At 47.1% G+C, this 7,500-nt stretch overlaps 1 protein-coding gene across 1 annotated transcript in view; it reads right to left on the bottom strand.

Annotated features, from left to right (window-relative positions):
* Window positions 1-7,500, bottom strand: part of chrm3a (cholinergic receptor, muscarinic 3a) — a 133,954-nt gene that overhangs the window by 89,261 nt on the left and 37,193 nt on the right. The window contains exon 2 of the mRNA XM_047821966.1: window positions 7,036-7,134. The gene's annotated coding sequence lies outside the window, so the exon portion shown is untranslated. The remainder of the gene's footprint in view (window positions 1-7,035; window positions 7,135-7,500) is intronic.

A 7,500-nucleotide genomic window follows, 5' to 3' on the forward strand; every position in this document is an offset into this window, starting at 1 on the left:
TGCCTACATGATCCAGAAAAGGGTGATTTGATTGACAGGTGTAATGGCAACCTTTGGACAGACCTTCCCCCGTTCTCTGTGGGTGGAGGAACTGATGCCGAGTCTTCATCCAACCTTCTTTCCTGCTACGTCTAAACTTTGAGCACCAGTTCTGCAGCTATTAAATGTATTTTTGGAACTGCTGATAGAATTCTGGTATGAAGGGAAATTTGGAACTTCAGTGTACTGTAGTGTATCTAGCAGCAAAGCGCTAGTCATTTCTGTCACCTTCTCAGGAAGCTAGTTACTGCAGCCAGAAACTGGGATGGAGGTGACACAGACACGGAGCCCAGAGCCACAGCGTGACATTAAAGCTTACATTCATTTTCTTTTTTGTTCTGTTTCCCTTCAGGGTCGACTGTAAGCTAAACGTTCTATTACTGAGAGCTTCAGATATGCTAAAACAAATGAAAATAATAATAATAATAATAATAATAATAATAATAATAATAATAATAATAATAATAATAATAATAATAATAACAACAGCGGACATTATAAAAAAAGATTTTCGTGCTGACGGTCTGCTGATAGCCAGCAGCATGTAACTTATACAGGCAGCAATTAAAATGTGTCGCTCTTTGTTCATGTGCGTGAGAATAACGAGCATGAGATTACACACGGAGAATGAAAGAAAGAAAGAAAGAAAGAAAGAATGAAAGAAAGATAGAAAAAGAAAGAAAAAAGAAAGAAAAAGAAAAGAAAGAAAGAATGAAAGAAAAGAAAGATAGAAAAAGAAAGAAAGAAAGAAAAAGAGAGAAAGAAAGAAAAGACAATGAAAAAGAAAGAAAGAACATCCCCCTCCCCCTTCCACCCTCCATACCGACCCCTTCCACTCAAGCCCCCCCATCCCTCCCTCCCCCCTCCCCTCCCCCTCCCTCCCATCCCTCCCTCCCCCATCCCTCCCTCCCTCCCCTTTCCCCCTCCCTCCCTCCCGCCCTCCCCCTTCCCCTCCCTCCCTCCTCCCTCCCTCCTCCCTCCCTCCCTCCCGCCCTCCCTCCCTCCCTCCCCCTTCCCTCCCTCCCTCCCTCCCTCCCTCCCCTTTCCCCTCCCCTCCCCCTCCCTCCCTCCCCTCCCCCTCCCCCCTCTCTCTCCCTCCCTCTCCTCTCCTCCCTCCCTCCCTCCCCTTCCCCCTTCCCCTCCCCCTCCCTCCCTCCCTCCCTCCCTCCCGCCCTCCCTCCCGCCCTCCCTCCCCCCGCCCTCCCTCCCTCCCTCCCCTGTCCCCCTCCCTCCCCCCGCCCCCTCCCTCCCCTCCCCCCTCCCTCCCTCCGCCCCTCCCCCTGCCCCTCCCCTCCCCTCCTCGCCCGCCCTCCCCCGCCCTCCCTCCCCCTCCCTCCCTCCCTCCCGCCCGCCCCTCCCTCCCCTCCCCTCGCCCCTCCCGCCCTCCCTCCCTCCCTCCCGCCCCTCCTCCCGCCCGCCCCTCCCGCCCTCCCCGCCCGCCCGCCCTCCCCGCCCTCCCCCGTCCCACGCCCGCCCTGCCTGCCCTGCCTCCCACCCCCCCGCCCCCGCCCCCCTTCTGCCCCGCCCCCGCCCCCCTGTTGGATTGCTGGCTGGCTTCTGTGCTGGCTTTCTGGATGGATGGATGGATGGATGGATGGATGGATGGATGGATGGATGAAACAAGTTGGTCTTATTCCCGCCCTGAAAAGACTGAAGGATCATCTTAACCCGTGAGCAGTGAACATGTGACGCTACATAAAGGAGTGTTAGTAAAGTGAGAGTTTGTCACCGCTCTCTCTCTTTACTGTATGTTCAGCAGCATATTAGCTCCGTAGCGTAACGCGGCCCAACCACCACAACATCGCAGGGTCCAAGCTGACGCTCAGTACAAACACCGAGGGACTGACGGTTCTCAGGTCACAGCGAGCTCGGCCAGTGCACAGGGAACTGATTCCTGCCTGTTCATAACAACTCTGAAGGGTTATTACTGTATTATAACAGGCGTGTCTACACGGTAACACACTGTCTCCCATGTTGCCTGAGGATCATCTGCGTTATAAGACGGAGTCCAGCGGCGAGGGTTCGTACTGTAACGCCATCAGTCACGACTCAGTGGAGAGCGCTGACAAGGGCAAGCGAAGTCATGCTGTCATGGCGCGTGTGGAATTCGCCAGGCTGTAATGAGTCGTACCAACAGTCTTAGAGATTCGTTCGCTTTTACTGACGCCTACAAATCTCTTCAGCTCGAACAAGCTACTAATTAAAACCCCGCTCGCTTTCGCCGTCTCACGTCTGTCTCTTCTCTTCAAGCGTGGACACGTCTCGCTCTCTCTCTCTCTCTCTGTCTCTCTATCGGTGTTAAAATCCAAATCGTCAGCTTTCACAGAGATCTCAGACAGGAGGAAGCGTGAAACATAAGGCTGCATCGTTCACACTTATTTTGTGGAAGAGAAAGAAAGAAAAAAAAAACCTGCAGTTCAATCACATAACGGACCGCGTCTCAGAGACAGGAAGTGGGAGAAATGACACTTTAAAGAACTCGAAGAACAAACCTGACTCTGTGAGCGACAGATGGACAGGTCAGGGCTGGGGGGGGGGGGGGGGGTAGAAAATGAAAGAGTCAGTAAGAGAACTATAGATATGACGGAGAGATGGACAGAGCGAGAGAGACGGACAGATCATCCAGAGAACGTTCAGAATAAACGAAGGTCGTTTCAAATCAGAAATGTACTAACATTATAAACGGACAGAACATCTCTGTGCTTGTAGTAAAGCAAACCTCCACCCTGTCATGTCGTCATCTCCAACCTTCTGATCATTAGTCTGACATCTTCCCATGCTGTGTCATATTGCTGCTTTACATTCAGAAAATATGGGACAACGTGTGTGTACACCACCCACATCTCCACCACCATCTCCAACCCTTATCTCCACCCACATCTCCACCACCATCTCCAACCCGTATCTCCACCACCATCTCCAACCCGTATCTCCACCACCATCTCCACCACCATTTCCAACCCTCATCTCCACCACCATCTGTACCACCATTTCCAACCCTCATCTACACCACCATCTCCACCACCATTTCCAACCCTCATCTCCACCACCATCTGTACCACCATTTCCAACCCTCATCTCCACCACCATCTGTACCACCATTTCCAACCCTCATCTACACCACCATCTCCACCACCATTTCCAACCCTCATCTCCACCACCATCTGTACCACCATTTCCAACCCTCATCTCCACCACCATCTGTACCACCATTTCCAACCCTCATCTCCACCACCATCTAAACCACTATCTGCACCACCATCTCCAACCCACATCTCCACCACCATCTCCACCACCATTTCCAACCCTCATCTTCACCACCATCTCCAACCCTCGTCTCCACCACCATCTGCAACCCTCATCTCTACCACCATCTCCAACGCTCGTCTCCCCCACCATCTCCAACACCATCTCCACCACCATCTCCAACGCTCGTCTCCACCACCATCTCCAACACCATCTCCACCACCATCTCCAACGCTCGTCTCCACCACCATCTACAACGCTCATCTCTACCACCATCTCCAACCCACATCTCCACCACCATCTCCAACCCACATCTCCACCCCACATCCTCTCTACCATCATCCCCACCCATGTCTCCACCCATGTCTCCAATCGTGTCCACCCACCATATCAACCCAAATCCTCACCATCTCCACCCCCATTTCTCCACCCACATCTCCTAGATGCCTACATGTACAATATATGCCCCCTATATATATATATATATATATATATATATATATATATATAAAAAATCCAAGCAAAAACACATCAGCAACCAACAAACACTAAGCACATAAAAACATTTGACTACGAACATATTTAATATGCCTCGAGGTGGATTTTTCTACTAAATAATTAGAGAATAAGTAGAGAAACTCTGAGCAAGATGGAGAGCAGAAATTCTGATCATTTTAATAGAAAGTAAATGTAAATTTCGATCTAAATCGATAGCAGAATCACATACACACTTGACCACATACACACAGATCACAAGGACCTCTGTATTAAATGTGTCCTATAAATAAAAACTAAAGGGACCTTCATCATGTTTCATTTCGATGTCATACGTCGCTGATGAAATGATGGCACTTCATCCACTCCTCTTTTTTCCAGACGGAGGAGTTAAACCTAAACGTTTATTTACAGCTCACGTGACATAAGATGCGCTTGAAAACAAAGCCTACATTATTATGCGGGACGTAACGTTTAATCAGAGACGTATCGAATCCAGAGCGACGTATCGAATGCTATGGTTACACGTCTATAAGAAAGGATGATTACGTGTCTAGAAGAAGAGAAACAGAAGCAGGAAACGGCAGACTTCTGTGACGAACGCACTCGTTTCCAGCTCGATAGCCACCTTTATTGACACCCAGATAAAACCCACACAGGAGGTTAAAGAGTATCTGAATTTAAAAAGCTGCTTAAATAAGTTCGATAACCTGAAAGCTAGAGTCGCTTCGTGCTCGCTGTCGTGTTTGGATCCTTCACCAGAACACACACACACACACACACACACACACACACACACACACACACACACACACACACACTTATATACACATACACAAACACAAAGAGATGCTCGTATTATTAAGCCCAACTCCCACAAGTCTGCTTTGATGAATGCAGCTGTTAATTTCAGTCTCTGTGTGTGGTGCCACTTTAATTAGGAGCTACAGCGTGTCCGTGCTGGGCGGCAAAATTGCGCAGGACACAAAGACCTTTTAAACCCATCAGACAGCCATCATCACGCTTTTACAGGAAGGAGACGCTTGACGCTTCACGGTCGCCGAGGTTCTGACATTCGTACAAACTCGCACGCATAAAGACATGAAAAGAAATAATGGGTGAAGTCCGTGCAATGTATACATTATATATCAGAGTCAGTGAGTAAAAAGTCAGATTTAGTATAGAGGCAGTGAGTAAAAGGTCAGATTGAGTATAGAGGCAGTGAGTACAGTAAAAGGTCAGATTGAGTATAGAGGCAGTGAGTACAGTAAAAGGTCAGATTGAGTATAGAGGCAGTGAGTACAGTAAAAGGTCAGATTGAGTATAGAGGCAGTGAGTACAGTAAAAGGTCAGATTGAGTATAGAGGCAGTGAGTACAGTAAAAGGTCAGATTGAGTATAGAGGCAGTGAGTAAAGTAAAAGGTCAGATTGAGTATAGAGGCAGTGAGTACAGTAAAAGGTCAGATTGAGTATAGAGGCAGTGAGTACAGTAAAAGGTCAGATTGAGTATAGAGGCAGTGAGTACAGTAAAAGGTCAGATTGAGTATAGAGGCAGTGAGTACAGTAAAAGGTCAGATTGAGTATAGAGGCAGTGAGTACAGTAAAAGGTCAGATTGAGTATAGAGGCAGTGAGTAAAGTAAAAGGTCAGATTGAGTATAGAGGCAGGGAGTATAGTAAAAGGTCAGATTGAGTATAGAGGCAGTGAGTACAGTAAAAGGTCAGATTGAGTATAGAGGCAGTGAGTACAGTAAAAGGTCAGATTGAGTATAGAGGCAGTGAGTAAAAAGTCAGATTGAGTATAGAGGCAGTGAGTAAAGTAAAAGGTCAGATTGAGTATAGAGGCAGGGAGTAAAGGGTCAGATTGAGTATAGAGGCAGTGAGTAAAAGGTCAGATTGAGTATAGAGGCAGTGAGTAAAAGGTCAGATTGAGTATAGAGGCAGTGAGTAAAAGGTCAGATTGAGTATAGAGGCAGTGAGTAAAAGGTCAGATTGAGTATAGAGGCAGTGAGTAAAAGGTCAGATTGAGTATAGAGGCAGTGAGTAAAAGGTCAGATTGAGTATAGAGGCAGTGAGTACAGTAAAAGGTCAGATTGAGTATAGAGGCAGTGAGTACAGTAAAAGGTCAGATTGAGTATAGAGGCAGGGAGTAAAAGGTCAGATTGAGTATAGAGGCAGGGAGTAAAAGGTCAGATTGAGTATAGAGGCAGGGAGTAAAAGGTCAGATTGAGTATAGAGGCAGTGAGTAAAAGGTCAGATTGAGTATAGAGGCAGTGAGTAAAAGGTCAGATTGAGTATAGAGGCAGTGAGTAAAAGGTCAGATTGAGTATAGAGGCAGTGAGTAAAAGGTCAGATTGAGTATAGAGGCAGTGAGTAAAAGGTCAGATTGAGTATAGAGGCAGTGAGTAAAAGGTCAGATTGAGTATAGAGGCAGTGAGTAAAAGGTCAGATTGAGTATAGAGGCATTGAGTAAAAGGTCAGATTGAGTATAGAGGCAGTGAGTACAGTAAAAGGTCAGATTGAGTATAGAGGCAGTGAGTACAGTAAAAGGTCAGATTGAGTATAGAGGCAGTGAGTAAAAGGTCAGATTGAGTATAGAGGCAGTGAGTAAAAGGTCAGATTGAGTATAGAGGCAGTGAGTAAAAGGTCAGATTGAGTATAGAGGCAGTGAGTAAAAGGTCAGATTGAGTATAGAGGCAGTGAGTAAAAGGTCAGATTGAGTATAGAGGCATTGAGTAAAAGGTCAGATTGAGTATAGAGGCAGTGAGTACAGTAAAAGGTCAGATTGAGTATAGAGGCAGTGAGTACAGTAAAAGGTCAGATTGAGTATAGAGGCAGTGAGTAAAAGGTCAGATTGAGTATAGAGGCAGTGAGTAAAAGGTCAGATTGAGTATAGAGGCAGTGAGTAAAAGGTCAGATTGAGTATAGAGGCAGTGAGTAAAAGGTCAGATTGAGTATAGAGGCAGTGAGTAAAAGGTCAGATTGAGTATAGAGGCAGTGAGTAAAAGGTCAGATTGAGTATAGAGGCAGTGAGTATAGTACCACAGTATGGTGACGTTAAACAGGAAACTGTGTCCAGTGTAAAGAGAATAGAGAGGAAAATACAACACCTGAGTAAATATAGCTGCACAGTGAATACCACAGTGTGTGTGTGTGTGTGTGTGTGTGTGTGTGTGTGTGTGTGTGTGTGTGTGTGTGTGTGTGTGTGTGTGTGTGTGTGTGTGTGTGTGTGTGTGTGCAGAAACAGCATCACTGACCATACAGCGCTGAGAGGTCATCACCTTCTGAGCAGCGACTTCGGATAAGTACTCGAATAAAAAGACAGCAAGGGACTCAGGATCATGCTGGCCTTGAGCCTGTAAACCACACACACACACACACACACACACACACACACACACACACACACACACACACACACACACACACACACACACACCTTTAGTTTGAGAGCAATAAAAACTTTGAAACAAAGCACAAAGTAAAAATAAAGGCTTTAAACTTAAAGCCTGCTTCTTTATACAGCAGTTCTCTCCTCTTTCTTTCCCGCTGCAGCTTTTCCCGTTTTTCCGCTGCCGGGCTTTTCACTTCCCATTCTGGCACCTTGCTCTCCGGTGAGCGGATTTCACAGGGAATCGGTCCCCAGTGGCTCGTGAGGCTTGTGCCGAGTGACAGCACAATCACCTCTGTGTGGAAAGCGCAACAGTGCTGCCAGGTCTGTT

The sequence above is a fragment of the Tachysurus fulvidraco genome, chromosome 12 (genome assembly GCF_022655615.1).
Source record: "Tachysurus fulvidraco isolate hzauxx_2018 chromosome 12, HZAU_PFXX_2.0, whole genome shotgun sequence".
Classification (NCBI taxonomy): domain Eukaryota; kingdom Metazoa; phylum Chordata; class Actinopteri; order Siluriformes; family Bagridae; genus Tachysurus; species Tachysurus fulvidraco.